Below are 14070 nucleotides of genomic sequence, written 5' to 3' on the forward strand. Positions count from 1 at the left end.
AAGTCTTCATTCCAGGTTATATCTGGAAAGTTTATCTATATTTGAAAGTGAACAGTCAGATAAGAGATATCTAAATGGCATGACGTGCTGTTGCAGAGTGTATATATCCCGTCCCACACACTCTTCCCACTATGTGATGAAGATGGTTCAGTTCAGGTCTATACCCCTTCCCTTTGAGACGGGGTGAAAGTGACCCTGAGGTTAGGTCATAAAAGGCAATATGACCTCTGTGTGGTTCTATCTCTAGGAATTCTTGCCCTTGGAAACCAGTTACTATGTTGTAAGGAAGGCCTCACAGGAGCACTACAGCCAACAGCTCCGTGCCGTGCTGACAACCGGCATCCACTGCCAGACGCAGGCAACCTCCATCTTCCAGCTGAGGCCCCAGACATCGTGAAGCAGAAGTGGCAGAAACTGTCCCCATATGCTCTGTCAGAGTTCCTGTCCCATAGAAAGTATGAGATATCATAAGTGATTGTTGTCACTTTAAGCCACTAAGTTTCATTACGCAGCCAGAGTAACTGGAACACATGCCTTGTAATTAAGGCTGCCAGATAAAATATAGGATGCCCAGTTAAATTAGAATTTCAGTTAAACAGTATTTTTTTTTTTTTTAGTATCAGTATGTCTCATGCAATATCTGGGACCTACTCATACTGAAAAATGACTCATTGTTCTTCCAAAATTAGAATGCAACTGGACGTCCTGTGTTTTTATTTGCTAAATTTGGCAACCTATGTGGAATCTACGTCATCATATTCACTGATCACCCATAATGTTGGAGAGGCCAGAAATGACCCTGCAGACACAGGCACTCAGACTTCCAAAAGCTGGGGCCTAAGCAGAAAAGCAGATCGTGGCTGACTGCGACGGCATTGACCCTCCCTTCATCCTGTGGCTCTCAGGTTCTCTCTGATCCCCACATCCGTTCATATGGATTGCTTCAATCAGAGCTGACGAATAATGACAGACTTTTTAAATGCAAAGAGTACTCTGGAAAAAAATTATATCTTTACCTTTTTCTTGAAAATCTGCAACTGGGCATCATGCCTCTTAAAACCACTTCTGATAAAACTGTTGTCCATTTCCTGTCACACTACTAAATGTAGACTCTTTGTCCTTAAATTTCTATATATGAGCAAATGTGACATTGTGGGGCTCTGAATTTAAAAATTGTCCTTTTTCTTCTCAGAATTTTTTTTCCAGTAGGGAATGGCAGATGAAACAAATGATGTCTGGGGATTTGGTTCAAAATAGCCATTGGCATGGGTGAGTGTAGAGACACAGCAACATTGGCCGGCGCTGGGAATTTGGTGGCTGGGAAGCTGGTGATGGCCACATGGGGGTTCATTTTACTGTTCTTTCAACTTGTATACATGTTTGAAGTTTTCCATGACAAAAGTTAGGAGGAAGGAAAAAAATATATATTAAAAATATAATATAATATATAATATATATAAATATATAACACATTAAATATATATTTATATATATATTAAAATGTATAAAGTATAACGAAAACTATTTTATGCTCTATAATTAGAACACTGAAAAGTCATTCAGCCCAGGCTTCCCTGGTGGTACAGTGGTTAAGAATCCGCCTGCCAATGCAGGGGACACTGGTTCAATCCCTGGTCCGGGAAGATCCCACATGCTGTGGAGCAACTAAGCCCGTGCGCCACAACTACTGCGCCTGCGCTCTAGAGCCCGCGAGCCACAACTACTGAAGCCCGCGCGTCCGGAGCCCGAGCTCCTCAACAAGAGAAGCCACCGCAATGAGAAGCCCATGCAACGCAACGAAGAGTAGCCCCCGCTCGCCACAACTAGAGAAAGCCCATGCAGCAACGAAGACCCAACGCAGCCAAAAATAAATAAATAAATAAGTTTATTTTTAAAAATGTCATCTAGCCCAAACAAGTATATTGTAGCTAAGATAATGGAGTCCTGGTGAGACAGTGACCATATCAAGGCCACACGAATGCAGCACTTGAACTCAAGCCTTCCGAATGTGTGCCAATGTTTCACACAGCTCACAGTATACTGTTTCTTTAATCTTTCCAGTCTCATAAATCATAATTTTACAATCATCAAAAGTTTGGAAACTCTTTTTAAACAGCTCTGTTCCCTTGCATCTCAATAGGAATGCAGACCAAGGGAAGAATATTTGATTTATTTAGGTCGTAATAGGAAAACTTATTAACGTTTAAAGTATAACGTTGTGAACAAAAACGGGCAAAATATCTAAAAAATGCATATGATTTATATATAAGGTACATACTCAGGATATATTTTTAGAATGTAATTACTTGTAACTTTCTCTAATTCTCCCCCTGCCCGTCCCCACGTTCAGTTGTTTTCTTGACTCTGAATTCAAACAGCACACATTTTTTTTCTAGCACTTATCACTTCCTACTTGGTATGTGATTTGCTTATATAGCCTATATACCTCCTTATTTATTCATTCAACGAATATTTTGTTGGGTGCCAATTCTGTGCCCAGCAGTGCTGGGTTTACAGTGGTAAATAAAACAGACTTGGTCCATGCTTTCATGGGGCTTAGTTGGGGAGAAAGTAGGCAAATGTGAAGAAAATACATAAAAATTCAGATGGACCCTACAAAGAAACCAAGCAGAATAGGAAGGTAGAGAATAATGAGGTGAGTAGGGAACACTGAGGGGATGAGAAGGAAGGACAAATATCCTTCCTTCTCGGCCAGGGAAGACCTGGCCCCAGTGTTGCTGGGACCGTGAGCTAAGGCAAAGGTGGCACTGTAGTTGGAGAGAGGGCTAGGCCAGGTCTTGTGGAACCTTGAAGCCAGGGTCAGAAGCTGAGAGTTTAGTTCAAGTTCACTGGGAGGCCACTGGGAGGTTTTAAGCAGAAGAGTGACACAGTTCTTTCTATTTTTTTTTCTTTTAAGATCACTCTGGGGACTTCCTTGGTGGTTCAGTGGGTAAGACTCCTTGCTCCCAATGCAGGGGCCCCAGGTTCGATCCCTGGTCAGGGAACTAGATCCTGCATGCATGCTGCAACTAAGAAGCCTGCGTGCCTCAACTAACAGGTCAGCATGCTGCAACTAAAAAATCCTGCATGCTGTGACTAAAAAAATAAATAAATAAAAAGATCCCACATGCCACAAAGACAATCTTGCATGCTGCAACTAAGACCTGGAGCAGCCAAATAAATAAATAAATTTTTTTTTTTAAAAAAGATCACTTTGGTTCCTGAGTGGGGAATGGATTATAGCAAGACGAAGATATGAGTCAGGAGACCAGACAGAAGGTCATGGTAGTGGCCCAAGTGAGTCTTACTGAGGTTGATGGTGGCAGAGAAGTGGCAGATTTGAGATATGATTTGGAGGGTAATCATGACAAAGTCTGGATGAGGGGGCACAGGGAAAGAGAAAAGCCAAAACTACTTCCCAGGTTTTTGACCGGAGCAACTGTGTCTATGGTAACTCCATAGATGAAGATAATTCAGGGGAGAAAAAGTTGTTTTCTTCTTTTTCCCCCTCAGGAAATGGGGGTGTAGGCAATGGACAGTCTGGCAGGAGACACCTCCTACACTAACTCATATAAATGCAGTCACACGATATTTGTCCTTTTATGTCAAGCTTATTTCACTTAACATAATGTCTTTAAGGTTTATTCATGTTGTAGCACGTGTCAGAATTTCCTTCTTTTTTAAGGTGCTCAGACTGTTTTATAGCAGCTAAAACAACTACGCTTAGCAAGAGTGATTATTTAAAATTGAAGTGTTTTCCTTAGGTGAATGGCAATGGGTAGTTAAATGTACTGGCTCAACAGTCTGCCACTGTGAAGGACGGAGCTCACTCTGGCAGGGCTGGGCAGCCCCCTGATGCTTAGTCCACTCTTGCCAGGATTCCTCTCTGGTTAGGTGTCCCCAGCAGGGCCCCACTCACCTCCAGCCTAGAAATGTCCCCTCCTTTGTTAATCTCCATCACTCTCAACCCCACGCCCAACCCAGGCTGTCCATCCTGAAGTGTTCAGCCTGGTCCTGCTACTCTGTTCTTTGGTCTCGAATCTATTGTTGGTGAATAAATGTCTTGATCTCTTTGGATCTTGATCTTCAAAGCCAAATTTATGTCTACTTTTGATGGTGAGTTTACAATCTCCATTCTGAATCTCATTTACTTTGTCTGGGTAAATTTGGGTCCTTTCTTCTTTATGGCAAATGAAAGGGCCAGGAAACAAAAAAGAATGATGTTGACAGTGACAAGGGTAGAAATGGGGAGTCAACAAGAAAAACCTAGGTTTGATACATATCTCCAAATGTCATCCCTCTATGGTCATGTCTTCCAGCTAAGCTTTTGGTAGGGCTAGAAGAGAAATCATTCTTCTTGACAAGACTGGAATGCAGTTCTTCTTTGTTGATAATTAAGGTTGGACTTGGCTTAAAATCCAGTTATGATAGTCCTGATGTATGATGGAGTTTATCTCTGCATGGGGATAGCCAAAAAGTAGTAAGAGGGAGGGCCAAGATTTCTTTCCACAAATAATTTGTCATAGTCTATGCCATTCGGCATGATTGCCATCATTTTAGGCAGGAAAGATTTTTAAATGATTTTTACAGCACCCACCATGGTTTTAAAAAACAACAGCAACATCAATATCAATGAAGAACCTATAAATATTTTACTTTGTGCAAAGTAACTTCCTAGTGCCAAGTTTGGTCTTTCAGACTGAAAGTTGAGATCTATGAGGAGGTCGTGAAATCAATTTAGAAGGTTAGTATTTAATTTTTAAATGAAATAAAGTAGAAAGTATTGGGGTATATCACTATTAGTAAGAATAAGCATTGCTTTGTAGAATTTTGAGTTTGGTAAGGTATGTGCCTGAGGTGTGTATTTTGTGGTGTACCTTTTTTTTTTTTTTTTTTAATTTTTTTTTTTTTTTTTAAACTTTGGGTTTATTTATTTATTTATTTTTATGGCTGTGTTGGGTCTTCCTTTCTGCGCGAGGGCTTTCTCCAGTTGCGGCAAGCGGGGGCCATTCTTCATCGCGGTGCGCGGGCCTCTCACTATCGCGGCCTCTCCTGTTGCGGAGCACAGGCTCCAGACGCGCAGGCTCAGTAATTGTGGCTCACGGGCCCAGTTGCTCCGAGGCATGTGGGATCTTCCCAGACCAGGGCTCGAACCCGTATCCTCTGCATTGGCAGGCAGATTCTCAACCACTGCGCCACCAGGGAAGCCCTGTGGTGTACCTTTTAGTGAGTACAATGTACTTCTTTCCAAAGGTCCCAGTGAAGGTGAAAAAGTTTGAGAAAATTGCCCAGTTAAATTGAATGCATTAATTGTAACGTAGGCCTGGTGACTGCCTTATGCACATAAAATGCTATTGAATGTCCACCCAAAACGAGTTTGATTTTGGAGTGTTTAACAATAAATAATAGATAGCTGGGCTAGTTTTACATTTTCAAACATTCATTTGAAAATGAATTCATTTTTCTTCTCCAGAAAAAGAGTTAAGAAAGTTTATAAACTGCTGAATATAGTATAATAGAACACACACACATGTAAATTATGAGTGATAAAAAATGATCTTTAAGGAGAAATAGGTTCAGAAAGTCACGCAGAACCAGGACTAAAAATAGTAGTATTCAGTGAACTCATATACCCTAAAAAGTGGTAGGATAACGAGAAAGAAAAAAAATAGCCCCTGACCTCCAGAATGGATCTGATGTTCACAGCTAGATGTCAACACTGTTACAAGCTGGTCTGGCACTCACAGTATCACTTTGTTTTCCTGTTGCACAGAAACAATCTTACAGAATATCCATAACAAACGAGGTCACTCGCAGACCACAATCAAGTGAGACAAAAACAAGGTCGCCGTGCAACACAAAATACCAAACGTTCCCCTCGTTTACTGAGTGGAGACGGTAATTTCTTTACCAACGTCAGCGTTCACCTTTCTCTAGTCCGACCTCCCACAGAGGTGACCTATTGAGATATCCATTCATAGAACTGCCTCCACTTTCTGACAACCCCCCATCCAGAGTAAGACCCTGCTTCCTTCAACTGTCCCCCGAACTACCCCACCAGCGCCCAAATCCTTTACTAGCTTCCTTCTGACCCCCTCTTATTGAGACACTCCATGGTTCCCCATGGTGTGCGTTCCCACCACTGCCACCCATGAAAAACCCAACTTGTCCAGCTACGGGTGTTCCTGGTGGTCTTTGAAGAACAGAAAAAAGTAAAGCCAATAGTCTGTTAGTGTCAGTCTTACATGGAACAGTAAAGGACGTCATCAGAAATGTGCATCTTTCTGTACTTTAGAGAGTCCGTACGTACCCGTGTTCACTTGTGGAGTGTCGTGGAGGGCAGTGTTAGAGAAGGGCTAAGTTTATGGGGCTCTGTTGTGTCAGTATCTCTCAGACTGAAGATTGGTGGTCACTGACATTTAGAGGACCCCGAGAATTTTTAGGTATGATCATTTTTTAAGCTGTGTTTTTTAAAGTACTTATCTTTTGGAGATGGATACTGAAATCCATCAGGGAAGAGGGGAAGTGGGTGGAGTTGTGGATGGAAAAAGACTGGTCGTGAGTGGATAATAATTAACGCTGGGTGATGGGCATATCAAAGTTCATTACAGTATTTTCTTTACTGTTAAAATTTTCATAATAAAAAGCAAGAATAAAAAGATTTCTAGAGTCTAATCCCTCACCCGTGTTTGCAGTTTGAGGAGTCCCGAAGTGGAATGGGGCTGTGTCTGAATACGTTGAGAATCAGGGTATTGGAATTTAATCAAGGATTCCAGAGTTATGTGTGCATGTGGGCGTGAGGCAGCGCAGGCCTTTGTAAGTTACTGTCTGAGAGGGTCAGGAAGTTCAGGGAGATTTTAAGCCAAGTGGACACTACAGCTGTAACATCCATCAGCTGGGGTTAGGTAACCAGGTATGAGGCAACTGGGAAGGAATGTGAGATGCAGGAACCAGCAAGACGGTCGGGAATGGTAAGTGGGAGTCGAAACCTAGATATATTACTGTAGTAGAGCTTAGCGTGCCGGAGGTCATATCTTCTGCTGTGGAATGGTTCTTAAGGATTACTTCGTTTGTACTGCTTCAGTCACAGAATCCAATAATTTCACTTTTCTTGAGTTGGATGTCAAGATTTCTAAGGTCTGACACTTAAACACTATATGTTTGAAATAAATTTCTAAAATTTCTTTCCATTTTAATGGGGTTGATCTTCTCTCAGCCTTAAATAGGTTGGGGAAAAAAGAAATGATGCATTCATTCAAGGAATATTATTGACCATCTAGTATGTACTAGGTACAGACCTATATGCTGGAGATAAATAGTACCTGACTATAGAGCTTCGAGTATAGTGAGGCAGATAGAAATCAATCCAACAATCTCACAAATACAGTTACAAATTAAGGTAAGTGCTTTGAAGTACAAGGAGCTATTAAAGGATGTGGCTTATTCTAACTGGAAGAATTAGCTGAGTAACTAGAGCTCATTGGAAGCTATGATTATTGGGCCAGTAGAAAGATATAAAGCAGCATCTGACTGATCAGAAGCCTTGGTTTTTACTTTAAAGACAGAACAATGAATTACAAAGTAACACGCTCACATGGAGGATGAAATTTGTGGGGGAAAAGAGTTCAAAGGTGATGAAGCCATCTTAGCCAACAGGAAAATGTCATGATCCGATGCATTCACAAATTTGTCCCTCGCTGTGGCCTCGTTTTCAGTGGTAGGAACTCAAAAGCTTGAAACATGTGGTGAATGGTGTTTACAGCACACTTGGGTGAAAAACTATCAGCTCAAAAAAGTCATACAAGTAAATATCTTGTGTTTATATCCGTGTGGAAATCATATGTTGTATCTAAAGTAAAGATGTGCACCATCAATCAATTCCTTCCCTTTGTGTACATATGCTACTCCCCCATTGAGAGGTAGAGCCTGTCCCTCTTCTTCCTTGAATCTGGGCTGGCCTGTAGTTGCTTTGTCATCGGAATCTGTCAGAAGACACTCTGGGTCCTTCCTAGGCTCAGGCTTTAAGATCATTGGCAGTTTCTGCTTCCTCTCTCTTGGAGCCTTAAGCCACCATGTAAGAAGTCTAGGCTGCTCTACTGGAGACAGGTGTCATGTAGAGGAGCACTGAGACACCAGATAAATCAGTGAAGAAGATGTCTGGGATGACCAGCCCAGACAGGCCTTCAGATGACTCAGCACTAAGTGCCATTGTGTGAGAACAAGGCAGCTAGGCTGAGTCAACCCACAGAACCACAAAGGTCAATAATACATTGTTGTTTTAAGATGCTACATTTTGGTGTGGTTTTGGCAATAGGTAACCAGTAATCATCTCTAACATCCAGGACCTATAAGGAGGTAGCTTGTGCTCCACAAATGCTTCTTAAGTCAAAATTGAATTGAACTGTCTTTTGCAGAACAAACCAGATCTCGCCAAAATTCACTGTGGTTTTTATAAGGGGCACTGGGGGAAATTTGCAGGATAGAGGGAATTGTCTTGCATGCTCCTGTTGGAAGTGTGTGACATGACAGTGATTAGGGAAGACTAATATTTATTGAGGCTCTATTGTGAGCCAGGGACAGTACCATGCACTTGACGTATGCTATCCTCCGTCATTCTCAATACTATTAAAAGGAGGTGATATAATCATCCCCAATGTATTGATGAGAAGACTGAGGCCACAGAGTTGCTGTATGGCAGGGCCCAGTTGGTAGATCTGTTTGATTTCAATGCCAGTTACCTTGCCTAGAATGTGCATGTCTATCTGGAGGAGAGTCCACAGAAGTCACCTATGGAAATTCTTGAAAAGTTCCTATGATGCGGTGGCAGATTCTTAGGAATCTGTGTCACCCAGGTCAGAGCTGCAGGAGGCTCCAGCAGCTGTCTGAAAGCTAGAACATTCCCAGATCTTGGAGGAGGCCAAGAGAAACATTCATGGGGTATGGAGAGGTGAGGAGGCCAGCAGAGAAGTGACCTGCCACATTCCTTCAGACCTCCAACCTGGCAGGAGGCTGCCTTCCTTGAATGCCACTCCCAAACCTCCCAGGGAGAGCAGGTTCCACCCTCAGCCCAGATGTTTCCCCTGGGGGGAGGTGTAGGAGCTGGGGGAGGCGGGTGAAGGCACGTGTGGTGAAAAGCTCTGGTTCCATCAATCTTCCCCTTAGCTTTAGAAGCTAAGTGCTCAGCTTTGCAACACCATGGCTTAGACTTTAGAAACCTCAGCATTCTTCAGTGCAGAATTGGCAGTTGTCATCCTAGTTTAGGGCTTGCACAGGGGGTATGTGTTGAATATGCTGAAGACATTCTTTAGGGATCTCCTGCCTCCCTGGGTGGTGTTTTCCTTTCTGAGGGCTTAGCCTCCTGCTTCCTGCTTTTAGCTGTCTTTTCTCCTCTCTCTCCACAATTAGGTCCAGGAAAGAAAAACACAGAAAGTCTCTGTCCCATCCTGTGGAGTTGGGAATCTCCTTGGGAAGAGCCTCAAAAGGAGGAACTCAATGTTTGTTGACTGAATTAAGTAATGTTACGTTGTCCATCTGGAAAGAGAAGTAAAGTTATCCTCAAAAGGACTCAAAACACCACTGCAGACCAGGGAAACTAGTATTGAGTGCCTACTGTGTCCCAAGTATTATACTAAGCATATTTGTTCAATTCTTACAAAAATTCTGCGTGGTAAGTATTACTTTATTTACATTTTACAGATTAAGAAACTGAATATCAAGAAGTTAAATAATTTCTAAGTAGCCTTTGGTAGTTTTTAATCACCTTAAGTTTATGGTATGGTCTGTTACTGTAAATACTGTCTTTTCTAGGCTCTCATATAAATGGAATCATACAGTATGTTTTCTTTTGTTTGCAGTTTGTTTTCCTGAGTTTAATGTTTTGTTTTGTTTTTGCCTGCGTTGGGTCTTCGTTGCTGCACACGGGTTTTCTCTAGTTGCGGCGAGTGGGGTTGTGGTGCGCAGGCTTCTCATTACCGTGGCTTCTCTTTTTGTGGCACACGGGCCCTAGGCGCGTGGGCTTCAGTAGTTGTGGCGCACAGGCTTAGTCGTTCCGTGTCATGTGGGATCTTCCCAGACTGGGGATTGAACCAGTGTCCCCTGCATTGGCAGACAGATTCTTAACCTTGGCGCCACCAGGGAAGTCTGAGTTTAGTGGTTTTAGTTTCATCTATATTGTTGCAGATAACAGAAGTTTGTTTCTTTTTATTGCCAAGTAGCATTCCATTGTATGAATACAGCAGTATGTTTATCATTCTCCTGCTGTTTTCAGTTTTTGACTACCATGAATATGTATTAGTTATCTATTGCTGTGTAACAAATTACCATAAAACTTAGTGACTTAAAAGGGAAACATTTAGGGGACTTCCCTGGTGGCACAGTGGATAAGACTCCCTGCTCCCAATGCAGGGGGCCTGGGTTCGATTCCTGGTCAGGGAACTAGAGCCCACATGCACACCACAACTAAATGTTTGCATGCCACAACTAAGGAGCCCATCTGCCACAACAAAGGAGCCCATGTGCTGCAACTAAGGAGCCAGCAAGCTGCAACTAAAGGAGCCCTGGAGCCACAACTAAGGAGCCCGCCTGCTGTAACTAAGACCTGGTGCAACCAAATAAATATTTTTTTAAAAAATAAAAGAAAATAAAAGGGAAACATTTATTATGTCACAGTTTCTGTGGGTCAGGAATTCGGGTCTAGCTTACCTGGGTGCTTCTGCCTCAAGGTCTCTCATGAAGTTGTAATTAAGGTGTTGGCCAGACTGCTTGTCCCCATGCTCACGGTTATTGGGAGGATTCAGTTACTTGTGGGCTGCTGGACCAAGAGCCTTAGTTCCTCCCTGGTTGTTGGCCAGAGGTGTCCTTCAGTTCCGTGACATGTGGCCTCTTCATAGGGAAGATCATACATATAACATGTACACTGGCTTCATCAGAGCAAACAGGGAAGAGAGCAAGAGAGAGTAAAGAATACCAAAATCAGTGTTTTTGTGGCCTACTCTCATCACTTTTGCCATATTCTCTCTCTTCTTTAAAAATTTTTTTCTTTATTTTTTTAAAATTGAAATATGGTTGATTTACAATATCGTGTCAGTTTCAGGTGTACAGCACGGCGATTCAGCTTTACATATATGTGTATATATATTCCTTTTCAGATTCTTTTCCCTTTTTGATTATTACAAAATATTGAGTATAGCTTCCCGTGTGATACAGCAGGTCCTTGTTGGTCATCTATTTTATATATGGTAGTGTGTGTATGTTAATCCCAAACTCCTAATTAATCCCTCCTCCCACCCCCTTTTCCCCTTTGGTAACCGTAGGTTTGCTCTCTATGTCTGTGACTATCCTTCTGTTTTAGAAATAAGTCCATTTGTATCTTTTTTTTTTTTAAAGACTCCACATATAAGCGATATCATATGATATTTGTCTTTCTCTGTCTGACTTACTTTACTTAGTGTGATAATCTAAGCCCATCCATGTTGCTGTAGCCATATTCTCTTTGTTAGAGGTAAGTCATAGGTTCAGCCCACCCTCCAGGAGACGGTATTAACAAAGGAATGAATTCTAGGAGGTGGGAATCATTGGGATCCATGTTAGAGGCTGCCTACCACAGAACATGACTGCTATGAACTTTTGTGTACATGTTTTTGTGTGGACATGTTTTCATTTCTCTTGGGTAAATACCTAGGAATGGAATTGCTAGGTCATATGGACGCTTTGGCAGAAATTGTCAAGTTATTTTCTCTAGTGGTTGTATCATGTACAACCCCACCAGCAATATATGAGAACTCCAGTGCCTCTCCAAGCTTGGCAGCACCTTGTATTGTGAGTCTTTTTAATTTCAGCCACTCTAAGGGATATAAAATGATATATCCTTGAGGTTTTAGTTTGCATTTCTCTGATAATTAATGGTGTTGAGCATTTTTAATGTGCTTATTGGCCACTTGTATATATCTTCTTTTGTGAAGTGTCTGTTCAAATCTTTTACCCATTTTCTATTCAGTTGTCTTCTTATTACTGAATTGCAAGAATTCTTTATATATTCAAGCTCCAAGTCATATATATGTATTGTGTGTATACATATATACATACATATACATATATGTACATACGTACTTGCTTTGGGAAATTTTAAAGGACAAAGTCACCACCCCCAAGGCTGGAGGACATCTCCAGGCTACGAACATGTGGTTACAGGGCTTGTTCTGTAGCCTAGCTCTTATAACTCTGAGGGCAGCCCTCTGAGCCACTCGAACATGTAGCAGAAGTTCTCAGTCTAAAGCAAGCCGAAGGTTACCATCAGGCTGCTAATCCAGGCAGGGGTCAAGTCTTAGAGGCGTTTTATTGACTCTACTGTTAACTCATGGGCATCCATCAGGCAAATCACTCCTTTATATAACAACAGTATCAAGCCCGAGGGTCTGACGCATCATTAAATTAACATATCTGAAATCATTAATTTTGAGATTGAGCAAGCTAGTTCATGTGAAGATTGACAGATAGTTAGGCTTTGTTGGTCTGATTTTTATTTCTTTTTCAGTCATCATTTAACCACAGGGCATTTTCACACAGGCCATTTTGTATTTTTACAAAATGATTGTATGTGTCTCAATCATCCTTCACTAAAACATCATTAGATAGAATAATATGGAAGGGAAGGAGGAGAAGGAAAGGGGAAGGGAGAAGAGAGAAGTGGGGAGGGGCCCCTAAGGAGCTATGTGACTTAGGTAAGTCACAGGTTAAGTCAGAACTGAAGGGGAGGGCAGACAGACCTGGAAGTTTTTGTCTCCTCGGCAGGAATACTACATGTGTCTTTCTGAATCCAGGTAACATCACCACAAGGTAACTGATTGAGAAATTCAAGTCAGGTGCTATTCAAGTCCTGTGCTTCCTTGGATGGGAGGGCGGGGAGGTTTGGAAGCTCTTCCACTTTCTTTGTCCTAGAGCTTGGCACCGGTGGTTGCATTGCTTTAAAAACAATTACATCAAATATTCATTTCAGTCTCCATTTTTCTGAGAACCTAAGTGTCTCTGACTGTTCTACTCTTTTAGAATCCTCCCCCAGCCCACAGGCCTTCTCAAACAGCGTCCTCCTGCGGTTCTCACTAAGTTAGAACCTCAATAAAGCCTAGTTAATACCTATTCTGTGGCACTTATCGGCCTCCTCCAAGTGGCAGCGTTATTTATGCATTTCAAATAGTTATTTATGTAGGTATGATCACCACAAATCTCCTCCCTTCCAAATAATATCAACCAAGATTTATTTGGTTCTTAATAAGTCTCAAGTATCGTTCTAAGTGCTTGATATGAATAACATCATTTAGTTACCATAACAACCCTATGAGGTACATGATATTATTAACCCTTTACACAGATGGAGAAAAATAGGCACAAAAACTTGTCCAAGGTCACACTTTTAGGAGGTGGTAGGCTGGGATTCAAGCCCAGGCAGTCTGATTCCAGAGTCTTTAGTCCACTGTAATATTCTACCGTCCTAAAACAGAGTGAGACCCTGTGTCATCATCACTGAGTTACATAAACATCTATGGGATTGACTTAAATGAAAATTTGTGGAAAAGAATGCAGGCTATTGAGAACCACTGTATATTTTTATCTTACAGTGACTGGGCCATGATTTCAGGAAAATACTTGCAAATGAGACATGTGGGAAAATGACTGAAGATGAGAGAGCCAAATTAATGGAAAGAACTTTGAGTTGAGAGTCTGAAATCAGCTTAAAGTCCAACCCAGGACACTTAGCAGCTTAGAGTCCTCAGATAAAGCACTTAGGCTGGTCAAGCCTCCTCTGTCAAAGAGGACTAATATTTATACCCACTTCAAAAGGTTGTTGTGAAGATTAAATGAGGTAATATATGAATGTGTGTTTTATAAACGATAAAGCATTATAAATATTTGCTTTAGTTTAAAATAAAATTACATGAGATTTTATTTATATATATATATATATATATATATATATATATATATATATATATATTTAAAACTACTAGAAACATTGAATAGAAAAAGAAAAACATGTTGTCCTCTTGGTTAAAAATATAATTTCAAGTCCAAGGA

The sequence above is a fragment of the Balaenoptera ricei genome, chromosome 4 (assembly GCF_028023285.1).
Source record: "Balaenoptera ricei isolate mBalRic1 chromosome 4, mBalRic1.hap2, whole genome shotgun sequence".
Classification (NCBI taxonomy): domain Eukaryota; kingdom Metazoa; phylum Chordata; class Mammalia; order Artiodactyla; family Balaenopteridae; genus Balaenoptera; species Balaenoptera ricei.